We start from the raw sequence: 25,074 nt of genomic DNA, 5'->3' as shown, positions 1-25,074 counted from the left end.
GCACCTTTGGGGAGGCCCGACGCCAGAGTGGTTGGCGCCACTCCGCTATGCCGGGACCCCCCCCGCCCCGCCGGGTAGAATCGCACCCCTGAGTTGGCCAAATGAGCCATAAATAATCTTTTGATGCCAGAGATCAACAGCAGTGCAGCTCACAGACACACGCAAGCTTTCTCAAACTGAAACTAAAAAGCAGAAGTGGAGCCCAGCTCCACCCATACTGTGCCATCACTCCAGTAACATGAGCAGCTCCATTTCTTAAAGAGTACTCTCACATGACAGTCGTTAATATTTAACTCTAAATATAGTTCGGAATAAAATGTGGTGACCGGTTTTCAAATTGAGCTTGAATTAGCTTTAGAACACTCTGAACAAGTGTTTCTAAATGGGCCAGCAGCTTATGAGATTTGATAGACATTCTTATTGGGAGCAATGGCGGTAACTTTCTCGCACAAACCTATCAGAAAATGAATTGATCAGTTTTACTGTTTTCACAGGAAGCACATTTAGAACCAAAGCAGTAACTGCACAAGAGAAAAGGAAATGCAAAGTTACAATGAAGCAACTGCCTTCCTGGGAGAATGGGGACCATACCAGAGGAAAATGTTCTTTTTGCTAAGTTGCGTCACTATTCCAAATGGCTATCTGGTTATGTCGATGGTGTTTCTGGCAGATATCCCTGAGCACCATTGCCGCCTGCTTAACTCTTTAAGCACGACGGCTGGAGAAAACTTCCTTTGCTAACCAGAGTTTATTGCTGCCCATGGAGGGAGTGGATGGTGCACAAGAGCCCAGTAAATGCAGCAGGTACAGAAGTCAAGCAGATGGTTTAAATAACACAATGGGTGGAATAGAACCCTGCATTGACGGCTGGGTGTACAGCACAGACCGCTACAACTCTACTATTGTCACTGAGGTAAGAAACTTCTATTTTATGCAACGATGTTGCACATTTTGGTGGACGGATTGAGACCCACAATGGGTGACCAAAGTCATCGCATATTTTCCGATATTCTCCTCATAATCTCCTAAATTATGTTCTGAAATGCCACTTCAAATGTCTACCAATGCCTCTCTATCACTTATCCCTTAACCTAAATTTCCCAGTTCTCTGTAGCCAGCTTCATTTGTCTCTCCCTCAAATTGAATGTGAAATCCAATCATATTATGGTCACCGCTACCTCGGGATATCGTCACTATGAAATCATTAATTAATCCTGTCTCATTGCACGTGACCATATTTAGAATAGACTGATCTCTGCTTGGGGTTAAAACGTGTTGTGATAAGAAACTTTCCAGAAAACAATCTCTGGGCTCATCATCCAGGTGACTTTTGCCAATCTGATTTGTCCCAATTTATTTGCAGATTAAAATCACCTGTGATTACCGCTGTACCATTCTCACATGTATTATGGGCTGTATTCTCCACTGTTGGGATTCTCCATTGCGCCGGCAGCCCGGGCGTTTCCCGACAGTGATCAGTTTTACTGTTTTCACAGGAAGCATATTTAAAACAAAAGCAGTAACTGCACAAGAGAAAAGAAAATGCAAAGTTACAATGAAGCAACTGCCTTCCTGGGAGAATGGGGACCATTCCATTAGCCGGCTTGTGAGACAGAGAATCCCGGGGTGGTGCTGCACCAGAAATCTGGGACGGGATTCTCCCATTTGGCGGCTAAGTGCCGATGCCGGAGTAAAAACAGGAGTGTTTTACTCCAGCGTCACGCCCGTTCCGGGACCCCATTGTGCGGCCCTCAGGGGGCTAGGACGGCACTGAAGCGGCATCCGCCGTCCCAGCTGCCGATCCTGGCCTGAACCCGGTGCTGCGGGGTCCTCGCATGCGCAGTTGAGCCGGCGCCAACTAACCCATGTGCAGTTGTGCCGGCGCCAACTAGCGCAAACGCAGTGGCCTTCTTCCCCGCAGCGGCCCCAACGCCAAATGGCACAGGGCTACAGGAGCCAGCGCTATGTACTTTTAAATATTCAGCTCCCAGCCTTTGTCATCTTGCAGCCATGACTCGTTAATGGCTATCAAATCGTATTTATTTATTTATGTCCGTTTGTGCTCTCAATTCATCTGTTTTGTTATGAATACTATGTGCATTCAGATTCAGACTGTGCGGGATTCTCCGTAGCCCGACGCCGAAATCGGGAACGGTGATCGGGCAGAGAATCGGGCTTCTGATGCCGGAATCGGGGCAGAAGGCAGTTTGATGCTGGTTGCCGATGCTCCGCCCCCTCCAAATCAGCATTATCGGGATGTGCGTCGTGTGATGCCATTGACTCATTATCAGGCGGCCTACCCGTGATGCTCCATCCCCAATGGGCCAAGTTCCCAATGGCGTGGGCCACGGGTGGTCCCAGAGGTCGGGAAGCTGGCGTGCCGGCTCTGAACAATGTCCAGCGCTGCCACACTCAGCCGAGATCCGTGCTGCTGGCCAAGGTGGCTTCTGCTAGAACTAGGGAGAGTGGTGGGGGGCGGCCAGGGGGTCAGTTGTGGGGTTGGGGTGGGTGGGTACGTGGTACAGCATGGCTAATGCCATGTTTCCCGGCATGACCGGTGGGGGCGTAGGCGTGCGAAGCTGCAGCTTGTCAGCCCTGCGCATGCGCTGCCCGGGACCCGGCCATTCTCCGCATGATCCGCGGTTATTCCTTGCGGCGCCTGTGCTAGCCCATCACTGGTACTGCAATCGGTGAGGGATTAGTGCCGATTTCCCGGTCGTGGAGCACCACAGATTCGCAGTTGGCACCGGCACTTAGCAACAGAAACGGAGAATCCAGCCCAGGGGCTTTAGTTCTATCTTCTTACATTTTTTTGTAACTTCTAGTCTTATCTGCTTACTCTAGGGTTTGTGCATTCTGTCCCTTCCCAGTATGCTCTTGATCATCATTTCTCTTCCTCTTTCCTTGTTCTTTTGCCTTGTTAATTTATCCCAGCTTTCCCAAACTTGATTCCTTGCTGTTTCGATTACTTAGTTGAAAGTCCTCTCTGCCACCCTAGTTATACAACTCGCATGAACTCTCGTCCCAGCAAGGTTTAGACAAAGACAGTTCCAAAGGTTCAATTCCCTTTTTCCCCAGTACTGCTGTCTTGAATCAAAACCCATTTCACCCTCACCAATCATTAAGCCGTGATTGAACTCTCTAATCTGGGGCGAAATTCTCCGACCCCCAGCAGGGTCGGAGAATCGCCTGGGAGCGCCTAAAATCCCGCCCCCGCCGTGGCAGAGATTCTCCGCCACCCAGGAAGTGGCGGGGGCAGGAATCTCGCCACTCCGATCGGAGAGGCCCCTGCGGCGATTCTCCGGCCTGGATGGGCCGAAGTCCCGCCGCTGGGAGGCCTCTCCCACCGCCGAGGTTTAAACCACCTCTGGAACGGCGGGCTCAGCAGCGCGAGCAGGCCCCCGGGGTCCTGGGGGGGCGGGGGGCGATTGAACCCCGGGGGGTGCCCCGCAATCGGGCCCCCCCCCCTCAAAGTCCGGGCCAGTGCCCTGGCTGCTCTATTTTCTTCCGCGGCCGCCACGGCCTCCGCCATGGCGGAAGCGGAAGAGAACCCCACATCGCGCATGCGCTGGCAGTGACGTCAGCAGCCAGCCAGCTGCTGCTGACGTCACTGCCGGCGCATGCGCGGACCGGCGAAAGCCTTTCGGCCAGCCCCACTGCCGGGGGCGCTGGTTTTTTGCGCCAGTCTTCTGGTGCCAACCGCTCTGCCGCGGGGCTGTCCCATCAAAGGTGGGGAGAATTCCCCACCGTTGGGGAGGCGCGACCCCTGAGTGGTTGGCGCCACTCCCCTACTCCGGGACCCTCCATCACGCCGGGTAGGGGAGAATGCCGCCCCTGATTTAACCTACACCAATATACTTGTTGCGCAGGTTGCAATCCAGACATTATTACATTGAAGTTCTGTTTTACCTTAACCCGGGTTACTCATGCTTCCTCAGCAGAATCTCTTTCCTAGTTCTACCTATGTTGTTGGGACCTACATGGACCACGACAACTAGATCCTTCCACTCACTGCAAGTCACTCTCTAGCCCAGAGCAGATGTCCTAAACCCTGGTACCGGCCAGACAACGTAGCCATTTGGACTCTCCCTCTCAGCTACAGGGAAATGTGTTCATCAAACTGAATATAAGGGGTGGGATTCTCCTTTTGTGGGACTAAGTCCCCTCGCCGGCGGGAAAAAACGGTACGAACCACTCCGGCGTCAACAGCCCCCGAAAGTGCAGAATTCTCTACACTTCCGGGGGCTAGGTGGACGGCGGAGGGATTGGCGCCACACCAGCCGGCACCGAAGGGACTGCGCGAGTTAATGCATGCTCCAAAGGGCCGGCGTGGGCCACTCTGGGGGCCCCCTGGGGTCGGATCTCCCCCCCCCGCCCCCCCGAAGACCACCCCAGCCGACGTACCTGCCAGGTCCCGCCATGTGGGACCATGCCTAATCCACGCTGGTGGAACTGGCCAATAACCGACGGCCGCGCGGCCCATCGAGGCCCGGAGAATTGCTAGGGAGGGGCGCTGTCAACGGCCCCTGACTGGCGAGGCGTGAACCCCACCCCCATCTGAAAACTGGCACCGGAGAATACGGCAGGTGGCGTCGGGGTGGCGGGACAGGATTTGCGCCGCCCCCCGGGGATTCTCTGTCCCGGCGTGGGATCGGAGAATCCTGCTGACTGTCTCCAACTAACGCATAATTCTTATTAACTCCCACTGTTTGAATTGTTTCCTGGACCATGGTTAGTTTGCTCATCCACCCAACAGCCAATACCTTCATCCCGAGAGGCTGCAAGAATTATTAAGCAATTGCAAAGGCTGAGGATCCTCCACTTCTAACTCTTAGATCCCGTTACATGCCCCACTCCCAGTCATACCCTCTTATCCCTGACCATTAATCAAATCAAAAGATCATTTTCTTAAAGTATTCATCCATGGAATGTGGCATCGCTGGCTAGGCCAGCATTTATTGCCCATCTCTGAGGGCATTTACGAGTCAACCACATTACTGTGGATCTGGCGCCAGATCAGGTAAGGACAACAGATTTCCTTCCCTAAAGGACATTAGTGAACCAGATAGATTTTACGACAGTCATTTCATGGTCATCATTAGACTTTTAATGCCAGATATTTTTCGAATTTAAATTTCATTATCGGTATGGAGTACCACTACACCACTGCCTCCCAATGGGCTACCCTAAGGGGCATGACTACCTCCCAGTACAAAGTGTTCAGGTAACTTTCCCCCTCCCTGATGCATCACAGTATCTAAAGCTTGGCCTTCAGCTCAGTGACTCTGAGCGGAAGCTCCTCAAGCTGCAGACATTTACTGCAGATGGGTTTGCCCATTCTGCAGTCGCAACACGTCACCTGTCCTGCCATCTTTATTATGTGTTAATTCATCTATTCTTAATTAATTTATGATTAATACACGCTGTTACTCACAATAATCTTTACCACTGCTAGTATGCCTTAAGAAAACCTTGCAATTACTCATACATTCTATGAGCTTTTTAGAAAAGTTCGCAAAATATTCACCAACCAATCACTTATCTGTTTTTAGTGATGTCTCACTTTAATTTGTGTCAGAACACGGCTGCTCTGCTCTTGAGCAACAGACTGGATTGAATTGGATCGCCCATCTAGGTTCATAATCATTGGGCAAGACAGGCTGTTTCATGGATGTCCATGTACCCCAATGCCCTTGTTACCAGCATTCACTAACAAGTGTGTGTGACAAGGCTCCCGTTCCCATTCTATTCTAGGTGGTAGAAGGTGTAGATTGAGAATGAACTTGGCAAGGGAGGAAGGCAGGGCCGGGTCTACATCCCAACAAGGTGATGTAGCGATAATCATGCAGAAACATCATTGTTGTATGAACCTGGTGTCGATCAGGTTGTCCCTGGCATCCCTTGCATATCTCTCCATGGACCTGGCAACCATCAAAAGTTCATTTGGATTTATGGGCTCCACCTCTTGTTCTGACAAATACTCAAATAAAATCATTTGAGGAGGGCTGATCTTCTTGCGCTCGTCCCCTTTTAATATCCATCCATGTTGCAGTGCCAGCTTGTGCAATACATAGATAGACATAGAATTTACAGTGCAGAAGGAGGCCATTCGGCCCATCGAGTCTGCACCGGCTCCTGGAAAGAGCACCCTACCCAAGGTTACCACCTCCACCCTATCCCCATAACCCCGTAACCCCACCCAACACTAAGGGCAATTTTGGACACTAAGGGCAATTTATCATGGCCAATCCACCTAACCTGCACATCTTTGGACTGTGGGAGGAAACCGGAGCACCCGGAGGAAACCCACGCACACGCGGGGAGGACGTGCAGACTCCGCACAGACAGTGACCCAAGCCGGAATCGAACCTGGGACCCTGGAGCTGTGAAGCGATTGTGCTATCCACAATGCTACCGTGCTGCCCATAACAGACTACTACTATTCGTGACACTATCTGGGGTGTGCATAATAGAGTCAGGGGATATGTCATTGGGGATCCATCCACCATCTTGGGTTGGGGCTTCGAAAAGCTCTGGGAGCTGTGCATAGTATAAAATCCATGCACCATGACTGCTCTCTGAGAAAGGAGCACAGACTATTCTTCTCCTGTGGTCACACACCAGTTGTATGGTCACGGAGAGGAACTGCACGATTTCCAAAAGCATCTGGATGTTGCCAGGGAGCATTTATGGCTACGAGAGTGCTGTCAATGAAATCTTGTACTCAAGGAAGCCCAATGATGACACTGAATGCGACTGATCTTGCAGCCTGGCTGTCTTCATCAATGGTAAAGTGAATAAAAACATTGGCACAACTACATGGGGCATTGTTCGTCTCCTTTACGTACCCATGTGTGAGATGCCACATATATGTAACCTGTCAACAACAACAGTTGGTGTAGAAATTGAGCTCTGCTGTAACGTTGAGGCCAACTTGCAGTTCCCACCAAAGTTCACATGGCTGAGCACCTTGATGGACAACCTGACATATCTTAGTGACCATTTCTTGGGATGCCCTCAGGCATCTCTGGCATCACCTCTCTGGCATCTGAAGCAGTTTTTCCTGAATTCTGGATGTGTTGATAGGCCGGTACCTGTCTTCACCAATGCTTGCCTTGGACCAGCCTCCTCCTCTGATCCTGCCAGCTTCTGGTCTTGAGGCATCTGTTGTTGGAGAGCTAGAGTGCACCCTCTTCACATTCTCCCCTCCTGCTCCTGAGGTGATACGAAAATTGGGCGAATAAGACACATGGTTGCGACAGTGTGTGAGAAGGGCCACTTTACATGTGAGAACATGCTCGCCCATAGTTCTCATCCATTTAACTAACTATTTGGGAGACCCTTTAGTTGGCCAGTTTGTCCGTGTGGAGTATACACATTCTCCCCGTGTTTGTGTGGGTTTTGCCCCCACAACCGAAAGATGTGCAGGCTAGGTGGATTGGCCATGTTAAATTGCCCCTTAATTGGAAAAAATGAATTGGGTATTCTAAATTTATAAAAAGAAAAGTCGGCCAGTTGTGCACAACATGAACTCTACCCATCCAAAAAGACCCTCCTCCTACTTTTTAAAGAAAAATATTTTTATTCTCCTCGTTTTTTACATTTTCTCCCGAACTTACACCCACCAACAATAAATAATAATAAGTAACAAATGCAATGTCAATCCCCACATCAATAACAACGATCCCATCCTGCCACCAAACCCCCAAACATTAGCTCGCATGTTAACATAAACAAATAACAAAAAGGAATCAGGAATGATGCATAGTCACCATTAACACACACAGATCCCCTCACCCAAACCTCCCAGCCCCCACCACCCCTAATGTTCGCTGTAATCCAATTCTAGAAAGTGCATAATGAATAATGGCTATGAATTGTAGAACCCCTCCATCCTTCCCCTAAGTTCAAATTTGACCTTCTGAAGAGTCAAGAATTCCAGCAGGTCCCCCCACCACGCCAGGGAAAAGGGTGGAGAGGTTGATCTCCATCCCAACAGGATCCACCTTCGGGTGATCAACGAGGCGAAGGCTACAACATCTGCCTCCGCACACGTTTCCAACCCCGGCTGGTCCGACACCCTGAATATGGCCTCCCGAGGGCCCGGGTCCAGTTTTGCTTTCACCACTTTAGAGATTACCCTAAAAATTTCCTTCCGGTAATCCTCCAGCTTTGGACAGGACCAAAACATATGAACGTGGTTTGCGGGGGGCCTCCCCCAACAACGTTTCCACACATCTTCTACCCCCTCAAACAGCCGGCTCATCCTCGCCCTTGTGATGTTAGCTCTATACACCACCTTCAGCTGTATCAGTCCCAGCCTCGCACACGAGATGGAGGCATTCACACTCCGGAGCACCTCACACCAGAACCCCTCCTCCATACCCTCTCCCTACTCTTCCTCCCACTTTGTAACCCTCCTCCTACTTTGACAGCTTTGGCAAAGAGTCATCCAGACTCGAAACATTAGCTCTCTTCTCTCTCCACTGATGCTGTCAGGCCTGCTAATATTGTCCAGTACTTTCACTTTTTTGTTTCAGATTCCAGCATCCGCAATTATTTGCTTTAACAGATGTATTAAGAGCCTTGTTAGGGGCTGTTCGAGCCCATCATTCTGTGGATCTTAAATGTATTTCATGGTAACATATGGACTGAATGGCCGTATACTTGTTTTCAAAATGCTTTCTCTGTCAACCTCTATTTTTAGTACGTGTTCCTGGAATGAAAGTGGTTACTTTGCAATGTCAGCTACTTATACTGCTGGTTCGTCGAGAAATTTAGATAGGTCAGTTAATTGACATGTTTATCTTTCGAGTACTCTTGTATATTCTACATTGTCTGATTAGGAAGAATGAGGTGGCGGCACGGATTCCAATGAGTGTTATCTTCCCTTGTATGTACCTTGTGTTAAAATACTGAAAACAAGAGATAGAGATATCCATGTCTTAAACATTAACAAGTCTGCCGAGAAAGATATTGCCTTGTTACCCGTCTACCACTAACAGCAGCTGCAATCCTTCGGGTTACACAGCAATCTGTTCCTTGAAAAGGTAATCTGATCTACACTGATGTAAACAAGTAGCAAAGAGAGCTGGAAAGACTGGGACAGTGAGAGTCTTGAAGACAACTCCGCTAATTTATCATTATAGGTCATTTTGTTACGCAATGGAGCTCAGCTCTGAGATTTGCCATTTTCGGAATGGTGGGCCAGTGGCAGAACTTGAATCAGATCCCTGCCCTTGCTCTGCCTGTGAAGAATACCAGTTGATGTGCAGCTTGTCACATAACATTTGCAACTCTCATTTCAAAGTAAGGGTTCTTTTAAAAATAAAAGGTTGTACGTTTAAGACTGAGATGAGGTGAACTTTCTTTCTGAGAGGATATGGTCATTTCTGGCCAGACTACCTATTGTTGCCCATTCCCAATTGTTCTTGAGTAGGTGGTTGTGAGCTGGTTTCTTGAGCCGCTACATTCCATTGGGCGTAGGTACACCCACAGTGCTGTCAGGGACCGAGTTCCAGGATTTTGACCCAACGAGACCAAAGAAATAGCTCCATGACAGGATATTGTGTGGCTTGGAGACAAACCTGTGTTCCCATGCATCTTCTGCCTTGTTCTTCTGACCTGTGAAGATTACAGGTTTGGAAGGTATTGTCAAACAAGCCTTGGTGGGTTGCTGCAGTTCATCTACACTTCATCGGTGATGGAGGGAGTGAATATTGAAGGTGGTGGAGGGGGTGCCAACCAAGTGAGCTTCATTGTCCTGTATGGTGTTGAGCTTCTTGAGTGTCGTTGGAACTTCACTTATCCAGGCAAGTGGAGGGTATTCCATCACACTCCTGAATTGTTCCTTATAGATGGTGGACAGGCTTTGGGGAGTCCAGAGGTGAGTTAATCGCCGCAGGATTACTTGCCTTTGACCTATTCTGGTAGCCACAGTATTTATATGACCAGTCAAGTTCATTTTCTGGTCAGTGGTAACATACAGGATGTTGACAGTAGGGATTTCAGTGAAGATAATGTATTGAATGCCAAGGGACGATGGCCAGATCCTCTCTTGTTGGAGATGGTCATTTCCTGGCACTTGTGTGGCACAATTGTTACCAAGTGAAAGTTAACCATTTTCAGATGATGCAGTTTATTTGATTGCAACTGTCTATGCTTCTTATATACTACAGGGCATTCCCCGAATCAAAAATTAAATGAAAAACTTGAGGTTCCTGTTGTCTGCTACAGACTGGCTGCCTTTGTCTTCTTGCTTCTCATGGTATTCCCCTCTCCTCCGCTCCTGGCCTGAGCACCCATGTCCTTATGCTGTCTTTTGCTTCTTCACCCTTTATTTAAAACCCAGCGACAGTGAAAGAACGACAATATATTTCTAAGTCAGGATGGTGAGTTATTTGGAAGTGAACGTACAGGCAGTGAGGTTCCCTGTATCTGCTGCCGTAGTCCTTCTAGATGGTAGAGGTTTTGGGGTTTTGCCGAAGGAGCCGTGGTGAGTTCCTACATTGCAGTTTGTAGATGGTACCCATTGCTCCTACAGTTTGTTGATGGCAGAGGGTGTGAATGTTTGTCGGAGGGCTGCTTTGCCATGGGTTCTCTTGAGTTTCTGAGTGTTGTTGGAACTGCATTCATCCAGGCAAGTGAAGAGTATTCAAACACATTCCTGACCAGAGCCTTGTAGGTGGTGGACAGGCTTTGGGGAGTCAGGTGGTGAGTTACCCACTGCAGGATACCTAGCCTCCGACCTGCCTTAGTAGCCATAGTATTTCTATGGCTAGTCCAGTTTGGTTTCTGTTGAATGGTAACCCCCAGATGTTGATCGTTGTGGGATTCGGTGATGGTAATGATGTTGAATGTGAAGGGATGGTGGACAAATACTCTTTTGTTGGAGATAGTCATTGACAGGCACTTGTGTGGCATGAATATCACTTGCCACTTGTCAGTTCAAGCCTATCTATTATCTAGGTCTTGCTGCATCATTCTTTGTTCTATGTATGACTCCAACCATTGGAGAGTTTTCCCCCGTGATTTTCATTGAATCTAGTTTTGATGGGGCCCCTTGATGCCATCAGTCAAATGCTGCATTGGTGTCAAGGGCAATCACTCTAAACTCACTTCTGGAATTCAGCCCTTTTGTCCATGTTTGAGCCAAGGCTGTAATGAGGTCAGGAACTGAGTGACCCTGTCAGAATCCAAACTGAGCACCCGTGAGCAGGCGATTATTGAGTCATTGCTGCTTGACAGCCTGAAGGGCAACTAGGGTTGGGCAATAAATGCTGGCCTAACCAGCGACGCCCACATCCCGTAAATGAATTTTAAAAAACTATTGATGACCCTATCCAACAATTTACTAATGATCAAGAGTAAATTGATAGGCCTGTAATTGATCTGTTTGAATTTGTCCTCTAAATTGGGTAATTATTCATTGCCGATAGATGCCAGTGTTGCAGCTATACTGGAACAGCTTGGGTAGGGGTGCGGCAAGTGCTGGAGTACATGTCTTCAGTAATATTGATTAAATATTGTCAGGCCCATAGCCTTTGCAGTATCCAGTGCCTTCAGCTGTTTCTTGATATCACATGGAATTAAATGAATTGGTTGAAGACTGTCATCTATAATGCTGGGGAACTCCGGAGGAGGCTGAGATGGATCATCTGCTCAGTACGTCTGGCTGCAGATTGTTGTGAATGCTTCAGCCTTGTCCTCTGCACATTTCTGCTGGGCTCCTCCATCACTGCAGATGGGGATATTTGTGGTGCCTCCTCCTCCAGTGAGTTGTTTAATTGTCCACCACCATTCACAGCTGGATATGGCAGGACTGCAGAGCTTAGATCTGATCCGTTGATTGTGGGATGGCCTAGCTCTGTCTATTACTTGTTGGTTATGCTGTTTGGCACGTAAGTAGTCCTATGATGTAGCTTTACTGGGTTGACACCCCATTTTTAGGTATGCCTGGTGTTGCTCCTGGCAAGATTCCAATGCACTCTTCATTGAACCAGGATTGATCTCCTGGCCTTCTGGTGATGGTAGAATGGGGGATATGCCAGGCCATGAGGCTGTAGATTGTGGCTGCTGCTGATGGCCCACAGTGCCTCATGAATGCTCAATCATGAGTTGCTAGATCAAAGTCAATCCCTTTTAGCACTGTGGTAATGACTTACACATGATGGAGGGTATCTTCAATCTGAAGACGGGACTTTATCTCCACAAGGACTGTGCGGTGGTCAGTCCTATGGACACTGTCATGGACAGATGAATTTGCGGCAGGCAGATTGGTGGGATGAGGTTAAGTATGTTTTTCCCTCATGTTGGTTCTATAAACACCAACTGCAGCCCCAGTCTATTAGCTACGCCCTTTAATTTTGATTTTATTTATTTATTTGTTTTCAAATTTAGAGTACCCAATTACTTTTTCCAATTAAGGGGTAATTTAACATGGCCAATACACCTACTCTGCACATCATTGGGTTGTGGGGGTGAGACCCATGCAGACAAGGGGAGAATGTGCGAGCTCCACACGATCAGTGACCCAGGGCCAGAATCGAACCCGGGTCCTCAGCACCGTGAGGCAGCAGTGCTAACCACTGGGTCACCGTGCCATCCAGCTATGCCCTTTTTGAGCTGACCACCTCGGTCTATGGTGGCACTACCGAGCCACTCTTGGTGATGGACGAAGAAGTGCCCAACCAAGAGGATATCCTGCGTCCTTGCCACCCTCAGTTCTTCCTCCAAGTGGTGTTCAACATGGAGGAGTACTGATTCAGCAGCTGAAGGTGAACCTTATATGATAATCGGCCTGAGGTTTCCTCGCCTATGTTTGACCTGGTGCCATGGGTTTTTTATGAGGTCCAGAAGAACATAAGAACATAAGAACTAGGAGCAGGAGTAGGCCATCTGGCCCCTCAAGCCTGCTCCGCCATTCAATGAGATCATGGCTGATCTTTTGTGGACTCAGCTCCACTTTCCGGCCCGAACACCATAACCCTTAATCCCTTTATTCTTCAAAAAACTATCTATCTTTACCTTAAAAACATTTACTGAAGGAGCCTCAACTGCTTCACTGGGCAATGAATTCCATAGATTCACAACCCTTTGGGTGAAGAAGTTCCTCCTAAACTCAGTCCTAAATCTACTTCGCCTTATTTTGAGGCTATGTCCCCTAGTTCTGCTTTCACCCGCCAGTGGAAACAACCTGCCCGCATCTATCCTATCTATTCCCTTCATAATTTTAAATGTTTCTATAAGATTCCCCCCTCATCCTTCTAAATTCCAACGAGTACAGTCCCAGTCTACTCAACCTCTCCTCATAATCCAACCCCTTCAGCTCTGGGATTAACCTAGTGAATCTCCTCTGCACATCCTCCAGTGCCAGTACGTCCTTTCTCAAGTAAGGAGACCAAAACTGAACACAATACTCCAGGTGTGGCCTCACTAACACCTTATACAATTGCAAAATAACCTCCCTAGTATTAAACTCCATCCCTCTAGCAATGAAGGACAAAATTCCATTTGCCTTCTTAATCACCTGTTGCACCTGTAAACCAACCTTCTGTGACTCATGCACTAGCACACCCAAGTCTCTCTGCACAGCGGCATGCTTTAATATTTTATCGTTTAAATAATAATCCCGTTTGCTGTTATTCCTACCAAAATGGATAACCTCACATTTGTCAACATTGTATTCCATCTGCCAGACCCTAGCCCATTCACTTAACCTATCCAAATCCCTCTGCCGACTTCCAGTATCCTCTGCACTTTTCGCTTTACCACTCACCTTAGTGTCATCTGCAAACTTGGACACATTGCCCTTGGTCCCCAACTCCAAGGTCCAGATTTGATGTTGAGAACTACCTGGGCAACTCCCTCCTGACTGCATACTATTATGCCACCACCTCTGCTGGGTCTGTCATTCCGGTGGGACAGGACATACCCAGGGATAGGGACAGTGGTGGCTGGGGTATTATTTGTAAGGTATGATTCTGTGATTATGATGATGTCAGGCTGTTGCTTGGCTAGTCCATGAGACAGCTCGACCAATTTTGGCAGAAACCCCCAGATTGTTGGGTGCAGAAGTTGGCTGTGCACTATTCCCACCTTGGTGAACTGGGACTTTTCCCCTTTGTAAAAATAACAAAATACATCTCTCCCACTTTCACCCTTTACCCACCCACACACTTTCCATGCACCTTCACTTAGCACTCATGGCTCTTCACGGTCTCCATGCCGACCTATGACCCTCTCACAACTACATGGTTGTTTTAAACCTGTGCCAATGTGTTGACAACACATACCCCTATCCGCTACCCTTGGACCCTTCATGCTAATTCATGCAGAATCTACCTCTTGCTGAGATGAAATAACCTAGAGTTCTAATTATCTATGGCATACTATTTCCTTCATTTAAAAAAACCCTTATTCAAAAATACATTCACAACTTTTATATTCCCTCAACTACATAATCCCTTATAAAAGAACATGAATTTCATTCAAGTGCTTAATCCCTATAAAAATATTTGTAATCATAGCCCCGCACCAAAGACTCTATAATGACTTGGGCCTGTCAATCAAAGAGTGAACTGTGAATTGTTTTGCAGTGTAGTGCTGCAGATTAAACCATCTTCAGCTAGAACATAGAACATTACAGCGCAGTACAGGCCCTTCGGCCCACGATGTTGCACCGTCCTGTGAAACCCCTCTAAAGTCCCTCTACACTAGGGGTGGGCAAACTTTTCCGTGCAAGGGCCACATTCAGAAATTCACAATTTTAAAGGGCCGCATAGTATATTAAGTAAAATAATTAATATTTTAAGAAAAAAAAGCACATTTATTTGAAAAACAAAGTAACTCAGTAAGTAACAGAACAATGTCAATGAGAATGATGCATCTGACTGCAGTCATTTACCAGTTTGTTGAAATCAGGTGTCAAGTTGCTTGTGCTGATCCTTAACACTGACAGAAGCACAGCCTAGCCGAGTCAACGATAAAAACGCGCGTAGTGGGGTGGATGAGTGGGGCTGTCTCATTGGTTGGTTTAGTTGGGTGTGCGACCAATAGGAGTCCAGGTTACAAACAATAATAAGGCTTATTGTTGTTATTCAATAAGCGCATTTACTTCAGCGGCTTTTCCCCGGCGGCTTTTCAAAAATGCCGGTTATGATTCCGGGCACCTCATTGGCGGGCCGCATAAAAACCTTTGTCGGGCCGCATGCGGCCCGCGGGCTGTAGTTTGCCCACCCCTGATCTACACTATTCCCTTATCGTCCATATGTCTATCCAATGACCATTTGAATGCGTTTAGTGTTGGCGAGTCCACTACTGTTGCAGGCAGGGCATTCCACGCCCTCAGTACTCTCTGAGTAAAGAACCTACCTCTGACATCTGTCCTATATCTATCTCCCTTCAATTTAAAGCTATGACCCCTCATGCTGGACATTACCATCCGAGGAAAAAGGCTCTCACTGTCCATCCTATCTAATCCTCTGATCATCTTGTATGCCTCAATTAAGTCCCCTCTTAACCTTCTTCTCTCTAACGAAAACAGCCTCAAGTCCTTCAGCCTTTCCTCATATGATCTTCCCTCCATACCAGGCAACATCCTGGTAAATCTCCTCTGTACCCTTTCCAATGGTTCCACATCCTTCCTATAATGTGGCGACCAGAACTGCACACAATACTCCAAATGCGGCCGCACCAGAGTTTTGTACAACTGCAACATGACCTCATGGCTCCGAAACTCAATTCCTCTACCAACAAAAGCTAACACACCGTACACCTTCTTAACAACCCTCTCAACCTGGGTGGCAACTTTCAGGGTCCTATGGACATGGACACCAAGATCTCTCTGCTCGTCCACACTACCAAGAATCTTACCATTAGCCCCGTACTCTGCCTTTCTGTTATTCCTTCCAAAATGAATCACCTCACACGTTTCTGCATTAAACTCCATTTGCCACCTGTCAGCCCAGCTCTGCAGCTTATCTATGTCCCGCTGTAACTTGTAACATCCTTCTGCACTGTCCACAACTCCACCGACTTTAGTGTCATCTGCAAATTTACTCACCCATCCTTCTACGCCCTCCTCCAGGTCATTTATTAAAATGACAAACAGCAACGGCCCCAAAAAAGATCCTTGTGGCACACCACTAGTAACTGGACACCAGTCAGAGCATTTCCCATCAACCACCGCTCTTTGTCTTCTATCAGCTAGCCAATTTCTGATCCAAACTGCTAAATCACCCTGAATCCCATGCCTCTGTATTTTCTGCAATAGCCTACTGTGGGGAACCTTATCAAACGCTTTACTGAAATCCATATACACCACATCAACTGCTTTACCCTCATCCACCTGTTTGGTCACCTTCTCGAAGAACTCAATGAGGTTTGTGAGGCACGACCTACCCTTCACAAAACCATGTTGACTATCTCTAATCAAATTATTCCTTTCCAGATGATTATACATCCTATCTCTTATAAACCTTTCCAAGACTTTGCCCACAACAGAAGTAAGGCTCACTGGTCTATAGTTACCGGGGTTATCTCTACTCCCCTTCTTGTACAAGGGGACAACATTTACTATCCTCCAGTACTCTGGCACTATTCCTGTAGACAAAGATGACTTAAAGATCAAAGCCAAAGGCTCAGCAATCTCCTCCCTAGCTTCCCAGAGAATCCTAGGATAGATCCCATCCGGCCCAGGGGACTTATCTATTTTCACACTTTCCAGAATCGCTAACACCTCCTCCTTATGAACTTCAAGCCCTTCTAGTCTAGTAGCCTGTATCTCAGTATTCTCCTCGACAACTTTGTCTTTCTCCTGTGTGAATACTGACAAAAAATACTCATTTAGCACCTCTCCTATCTCCTCGGACTCTACGCACAACTTCCCACTACTGTCGTTGACTGGCCCTACTCTTACCTTAGTCATTCTTTTATTCCTGACATACCTATAGAAAGCTTTAGGGTTATCCTTGATCCTACCTGCCAAAGACTTCTCATGTCCTTGCTTGGCTCTTCTTAGCTCTCTCTTTCGAGCCTTCCTAGCTAACTTGCAACTCTCAAGCGACCCAACTGAACCATCACGTCTCATCTTCACATAAGCCTCCTTCTTCCTCTTGACAAGTGATTCAACTGCTTTAGTAACCCATGGTTCCCTCACTCGACCACTTCCTCCCTGCCTAACAGGTACATACTTATCAAGGACACGCAGTAGCTGTTCCTTGAACATGCTCCACATTTCCATTGTGCCCATCCCCTGCAGTTTTCCTCTCCAGCCGATGCATCCTAAGTCTTGCCTCATCGCATCATAATTGCCTTTCCCCAAGCAATAACTCTTGCCCTGCGGTTTATACCTATCCCTTTCCATCGCTAAAGTAAACGTAATCGAATTGTGGTCACTATCACCAAAATGCTCACCTACCTCCAAATCTAACACCTGTCCTGGTTCATTACCCAGTACCAAATCCAATACGGCCTCGCCTCTAGTTGGCCTATCTACATACTGCATCAGGAAACTCTCCTGCACACATTGGACAAAAACGGATCCATCTAAAGTACTCGAACTATAGTGTTTCCAGTCAATATTTGGAAAGTTAAAGTCGCCCATAACAACTACCCTGTTATTTTCACTCCTATCCAGAACCATCTTTGCAATCCTTTCCTCTACATCTCTGGAACTTTTCGGAGGCCTATAGAAAATCCCTAACAGGGTGACCTCTCCTTTCCTGTTTCTTAACTCAGCCCATACTACCTCAGTATTCGAGTCCTCATCAAATGTCCTCTCAGCCACCGTAATACTGTCCTTGACTAACAATGCCACCCCTCCCCCTCTCTTACCACCTTCCCTTTATCAATTACCTTCCCTTCATCAAAGGGTAGGGATGTTCAATGATGATTGCACAATGTTCTGCATCATTAGTGACTTCTCAGATACTGAAGACATCCTTGTCGTATGCAGCAAAACTTGGACAATATTCAGGCTTGGGTCAATATGTGGGAAGGAACATTAGTATCACACAAATGCCAGACAATAACCTTCTCCAACAAGGGAGGATCCAACCAACTCCCCATGACATTCAATGGCAATAACATCACTGAATCCGCTATCAACATTCTGGGGGTCACCATTGGCCTGAAACTGAACTGGACCAGTCACATAGAATCTGTAGCTAATGACAGTTCAGAGGCTTGCAATTCAGCAGAGGGTAATTTACCTGTTGACTCCCCAAGGCTGTCCATCACCTACAAGGCATAAGTCAGGATTCTGATGGAATATTCTCAATATGTTTGGTGAATGCAGTTCTAACAAAACTCAAGATGCTCAACATCATCCAGGAGAAGTCAACACATTTGTTTGGACTCCATCTACCACTTTAATTATTCACTCCCTCCACCACCGATGCACAGTGGCAACAGTGTTTCCCATCTACAAGATGCAGTGCAGCAACTTACCAAAGCTCCTTCGACAGCAGTTTCCTAACCCACACTCTCCATGACCTAAAAAGGCAGGAGAGCATAGGAACATCACCACCTGCAAGTTGTCCTCTGAGCCAACCTGACTTGGAGCTATAATCGGTGTTACTTCACTGTCGCTGGGTCTTCCCAAATAGAACTGGGTGCATTCATGCCACATAGATTGCAGTGGCTCAGAATGATAGCTCATCAGCCCCTTCTGAAGTTCAATCAGGGATGCGCATTACAAAAGCTGGCCTAGCACCCACATCCCATTAAAAGATACAACAAAAAAGGCACCCCACTGTGATAATGATATGTTGTGACATTAGTAATGCAGAAAAAAAGTCCCATAATTATAGACCTCAAACTTAAGTCAACAGAGTGATTTCGCAAACACCATTATTTTTAAGCGTCAACCACATTGCTGTGGGTCTGGAGTCACATGTTGGCTAGGCAAGATAAAGATAGCAGATTTCCTTCCCAAAAGGACATCAGTGAAGCAGATCGGTTTTAAAACTTTATTTCCAATACCTGGGGTGGGATAGTCTGATGCCCTGGTGGTTCGGAGAATCGCCAAGGGGGGCAGCGTAAATCCCGCCCGGCTGTCCCGCGATATTCTCCGGCCCCCCAAAAATTCCATCGGCGCCAACCAGTCGTGTTGGTTGACGCCGGCCAGCACGGAGGTTGGGGTCGGCGTGGGGTGGCTGCCGGAGAAGTGACGGCACGGATGCAGGTGGTGGTGGGGGGGGGGGGGGGGGGGGGGTTGCAGGCAGTGGCGGACTGGGCCTAAAAATATTGGTTGCCTGGAGACAAAGGGGGCCCACCCACAACTACAATGCTATCATTTAATTTTCATAACGATTAAATAAAATATTCAAAAAATACATATGGAAAAAAGGGTACAATTAAAATGTTTGTGGAATAAATGTGTATTTCTTAGTAATTACAGTGTACATGTACTGTACATATTACTGGCAGTAGATACCAAATGTAAATACAGAATGTTATAATTGAATTTTTAATTTTTAAAAACATTTTTAAGTAATTGGTTGATATTTTTAAATAGTTTACTGCACAATTTACACATTAACAGATAGTTCAAGAGCACAATAGAGCATTGCATGCAGTCCACGATATTAAGAGCAATCGTTTGTGTTCGCTAGACGATTGTGCGAATCTGCCAATAATTGCTTCTGCATCCAATTCATCTAACAATTCCTTTTCAATGGATAGCAGCATGTATGATTCCAAATTCTCCTCAGACAGCGAATTTTTTAACCTTGTCTTTATGATCTTTAGCTTTGAAAATGTCCTCTCACATTGGACTTGAGTAACTGATAGTGTGCAGATGACTTTATAAAGTTCATAAAGGTTATCATATGCCTTGTCATGAAGTCTGTTGGATGCCAGAAATTTTAGTACACACGATGGGCAAGTGCTGCAAATTTTACAATTGTTGCAACTGGAATCCATATTCTCACCATCATTAAGCAATAGCTTTAATACATCAAAGTTTGAAGCAAAAGAAAACAATTCCAATATTACTTGATCTTTGCTGATTTGTGGAAACAGCTTAATAATACCTTCCAATGCTTCATCTTCAAGGCCCTTCTCTGCAGTAGTTATAAACGTTGCTGGGTCCAAGCAGGACAAATCTTTATACAACTGTTTGTGTTGTACAAAGCGTGATACTAGTGACTGGACAATGCGATCCATTATTAGGTTAAACACATTTATTCGAAAATCAGCTAGAGAATCTGAGGAATTTCTTTCATCATCAATAAGCTCATTTGCCATTCTTTTCTTCTTCCTCTGCCTCTTGGCAATCCTGTTTTCAATGCATCAATTTCCAATGTTTGATTTTCATCCATATTCATCTGTGAAATCCTGTCATTACATTTATTTACAAATTCCAAAGCCTTGCTGTGAACATTATCAAATGTTCTTGTCTGTTCCTTCAACTTTGTTGTAGCTGAATCTACCAAACTCCATGCAGTAAACATATCTAAACCACTTGTCTGTAGATAACTTGATAACGGGGTTGTAGTTTCAAATATATACAAGGATCTGAATATCTGATTCCCTGTCACTAGTTGAAGCTATGTGTTCAGATGTTGCAACTTAGGCAGTACAGATACCGGAACAAGGAAGCCAGAAGAAATATTGGGCCTGGGTTGATTAGTAATGGATGCACTTGTATTTGTCTCTACATTCAAAGTAGCTCTTCTCTGTTCTTGTAACTCGCATGTCATTGCATCATCACCATGAGCATTGTTTCTTGCTTCTTGATTATTTGTTGCAGAACTGGATATTGATGTGGATTGTGCTTGTGGTATTATAAACTCTGTAATAGGCCTGCATCGCTTGGCTGATTCCTTCCTTTCTGCTTCTTTTTGTTCTTTGCGTTTTAGTGACCCAGATTTATGCTTTTTCTTTTTCATGCTGGTAGGGGTAATATTCCTGAAATAAAAACTTAATTAAAAATAGCACACATTGGGAAAAATGAATATTGATGATTGCAAGAATAACTTGAAGGAACGCCAGATAAACCCTTACTTGATAAAAAATATAAAATAACTTACTTACACTTCAATAGGCTATGTTCATTAGTCAATACTACTGTGGCCTATGCAGCTTCAGAAGAGGAGACAATCCACTGTCCAGTGTTCACACCAGCAAGCAACTGAGACAACTGTTGAAACTTAGAAGTTTGGTCCGACTATAGTCAGACATTAAGAATGGTCCCATGACCAAAGTTAACATGTCCAGTGTGATACCAGTGTAGTGTTGCAAGTCGCAACCCTTTGAGTTTACCGATCATGGCTTATCACTTCAATATCTTTGACCTCATGATTCACGGTCAAAGGTACCGCTTCTCCTTTTCAGTGACATCACGACCCTATTCACTGCTTGATATCCTTTCAAGTTGCCGACCATCTCAAATCACGAACTGTAACTTTATCTTTAAGTTCACACACTCTTGCTGAAAACGTGGATTTCCAACTATGTCCGACCCGGGTGAACCAGCCCCCCCTGCCCCCCCCACCCCCCCCCCCCCCACCCTCCACTCCTTTTCACATCCGTTTAACACTGCTTCGTTCCTTCATACACTGAGTGATTATTTGTTTGTTTCTTTAATGCATTTTTATTTGGTATTGCTCTTTTTAAAAACAATTTTATTTTATTAAGTTAGAATACAAATCTCAGGAAAGAAGTTGGAGATTTATTTATCTAATTAATTATAATTTTTAAGGGCTCTTCAGAGATTCACGGGCCCCTTCTTGGCTCTCTGGGCCCCGGACCGATGTACCGGCTGAACCAAGACTACTGCTTGATATCCTTTGAAGTTGCCGACCATCTCAAATCACAAATTGTAACTTTATCTTTAAATTCACACACTCTTGCTGAAAACATGGAATTTCCTTAATTGTGCCCGACCCGGGCCCCCCTATTCCACATCCTTCCACTACCTCCCCTGCTTCGTTCCTTTTCATGCACTGCTTATTTGTGTCCTGTTCTCTTTTTTTTCTTATTCCTTTTATTACTAAAACAGTTGTCTGTGTTTGTTCCTTTATTGCATTTTTATTTGATATAGGGGGCCCACTTCATCAGGGGCCCACTTGTCATCGGGCAAGCTGACACCTTGGCCAGTCCGCCACTGGTTGCAGGAGCCATTGGAGTCTGTGTGGCGGGGGAGAGAGGCTGGGGAGAAGGAGGGGCTGGGGGGAGGGCAATGGTGACATGTCATCTATCCCCCCCCCCCCCCACCCCCTGCAGGCTGTTATGTTTAGTCATCACCCAGCGATGATGGCCGCCATGGCGGAAGCCGCACTTCTCCATGTTGCCCTGGGGGAGCTGGAGCAGGAGCGTGCCAGGGAGGCGACGGAGGCTGTCGCAGAGGAGCGTGCTGCAGGGAGGCAGGTGGCAGCCGCCCAGGCTGTAGGGCTGCCCGCATGACAGGACGAGGAGGATGAGGAGATGGTAGTGATGCCACAGAGACGGAGACGCCCGATTAGGCCCCGTGTGTAGCAGCCCCGCTCGTCATACCAGGACGTCACGGACCGGGCATGCAGAAGGAGACTCCGGATGAGCCAGGAAACCGTGGCACACATCTGTCACCTGATGGCACACCTGGCACCACGTGGCACTGGGGGAGGACACCCTCTCCCCATGGCCGTCAAGGTTATGGTGGCCCTGAACCTTTATGCCACGGGGTCATTCCAGGTGCCGAGTGGAGACCTGTCCGGCATCGCGCAGGCATCGGTGCATCCGTGCAGTGACAGACGCCCTATATGCCATTGCGGACCACTACATCCAGTTCCCTGTGCACCAGGCCAGCCCAGATGCCCGGGCAGCGGGCTTCGCTGCAGTTGCCAGGATGCCAATGGTCCAGGCTGTGATCGATGGGATGCACGTCGCCGTGCGGCTACCTGCAGATAATAGGGCTTTGTTCACCAATTGGAAGGGGACCTATTCCATGAACATCCAGGTGGTCTGCGACCACCGCATGATGATCCTGCCTGTCTGTGCCTGGTACCCGGGCAGTGTACATGACTCATTTGTATTAGTGCAATCTTTCATCCCCACCATGTTCGAGGGACGCCCCCCCCCCCCCCCCCCCCCCCCCCCCCTCCGGCTGAGGGGCTGGTTGCTGGGCGACAGGGGTTACCCATTGTGGTCGTGGCTGATGACACCTTTACGGAGGCCACAGACTGACGCGGAGAACCTCTACAACGATGCCCATACAGCAACCACGGGTGTGATGGAGAGGTGCTTTGGGCTGCTAAAGATGCGCTTCAGATGCCTGGACCACTCTGGAGGGGCCCTCTAGTATGCGTCAGATAGGTGTGAAAACCGCATCGTTGTGGTCTGCTGCATCCGACACAACATAGCCCAACAGAGGGGCGATGTGCTGCAGGCAGAGGAGAGGAAAGGGGAGGAGCAGCAGGACGAGGCGCAGACCTCCCCAGATGAGGAGGATGGGGGCAATGGTCAGGACAGACAGCTGGACATGGACGGGAGGCTGCCCACCGTTACTGGCTGGGCCAGCGGGCACGGGACAGGCTGATAGCCGCCCGGTTCACTGACTAGGAGAGCTTGGGAATCGCCGCATATGGGCACAGACTGCACACTGCGACACCAGCCTACCACCCTCACCACCACCCACTCACCCACCACCAACCACCCTCACCCCACCCACCCACCCACCACCAACCACCCGCATGCACACCACCCCACCCATCACCAACCACCCGCATGCACACCACCCCTCTATTGCACATCAACCTGCGGCACAACGGGCCGGGCTCACGTGGTCGCCGGTGGAAGCGTGTCTATTGGAGGCCATGGTGGGTGATGACAACCCGCTCTGCTATGAGCTCTGGGCTCTACATCGTTGGACAATATCTGACCCATGGCCACAGTATCACCCTCCAACCGGACCATCCCTGCATGCGGCCATGACATTGCATTGCACGGTCCCGTCCTCTGACTGGGGGGGATGGCGAGGGTGACCGGGGTAGGGGGGGGGGTCATACTCACCTGAGGCTGACATTCTATCACCCCCTCGCGCACACACTGGCGCTCACCTCACACCACAGCCCTGCACTCATCGGACAGAGCAAAAAAACAGCTTCTGTAGGTGTGAAAATTATTTTAATAACAAACAGTTCATACACGTGCCATAGCCCCTATAACTAATCTGTGCCCTGCACCCGTGCCAAGTTACTCAGTGTCTAATTTTTTGGCCTTACGGACCCTTTGACTACGTCTAGCAGGGTCCCCAGACGGCACAGCAGAACTGGAGGTGGACTTCTGTGATTCCTGCCCTGGGACGTGGGACCCCTTTGGTGGCCGTTTCCTGGAGCGGCCCGGCCTAGATGGGCCGGGCTGCGGCTCGGGCGACTGGGATGGTGAGCTGCCAGCCTGCCCTGCCCGTTGCCCACCAGATGCACCTGGGACGGAAGGGGGGAGGGGGTTCCGAGGTGTCGCGGTGTTCCGGGACCTCCCCGACCTCCCGCTGGAACGGGCCCCAGCACGTCCTCCTCCCTCGGGGTGCCCGATGGCCTCTACATGGGTCAGGGATGCGAACGGATCAAGCATCCGACGCCCCCCACCTCTTCCCCACCCCCCCCCCACCCCCCTGGACACCTGGCGCTGCCAGTCCTGGATGCTCACCCTGGTATCAACAAGGGTCTGCAAGTTTGCAGCCATGGAGCTCAGGGAGTTGGCCATCCCTGTCTGTGTCTGGGCGACGCCGGCTAGCACCTAGGCAAAGGCGCCGATGGCCCCAGCCATGGCCTGGTGAGACTGGGCCACGGCATTGAGCGCCTCTATGATCTGCTGCTGGCTCTGGTTCACGGCTTCCTGTGAGAGAGCAGACATGTCCACAGACGCTGCCCCAGGCCTTGCATACTGCGACCCATGTTTGACACCGTCGCACCCATTGCCTCCACCGCAGACGCCGCCCGTGCGGTTTCGGCCTGGGTGGCACGCATGACCGGCACCACTCCCAGCTCCAGCATGCGGGTGGACTCCTCCACCTGCATCTGCAGCTGCTGCAAGCCGGCCGTCACCCCCTTCAATCGTCCCTTGGTCCGTGACTGTATCGGGTCTATGGGT

At 48.2% G+C, this 25,074-nt stretch overlaps 1 pseudogene; it reads left to right on the top strand.

Annotated features, from left to right (window-relative positions):
- The first annotated feature begins 358 nt into the window (after positions 1-358).
- Positions 359-25,074, top strand: part of LOC119970686 — a 216,920-nt pseudogene continuing 192,204 nt past the window's right edge.

The sequence above is a fragment of the Scyliorhinus canicula genome, chromosome 8 (assembly GCF_902713615.1).
Source record: "Scyliorhinus canicula chromosome 8, sScyCan1.1, whole genome shotgun sequence".
NCBI classification, from domain to species: Eukaryota; Metazoa; Chordata; class Chondrichthyes; order Carcharhiniformes; family Scyliorhinidae; genus Scyliorhinus; species Scyliorhinus canicula.
Note: the sequence above shows the minus strand (reverse complement) of the source record. Positions and strands in the feature narration are given on the sequence as shown.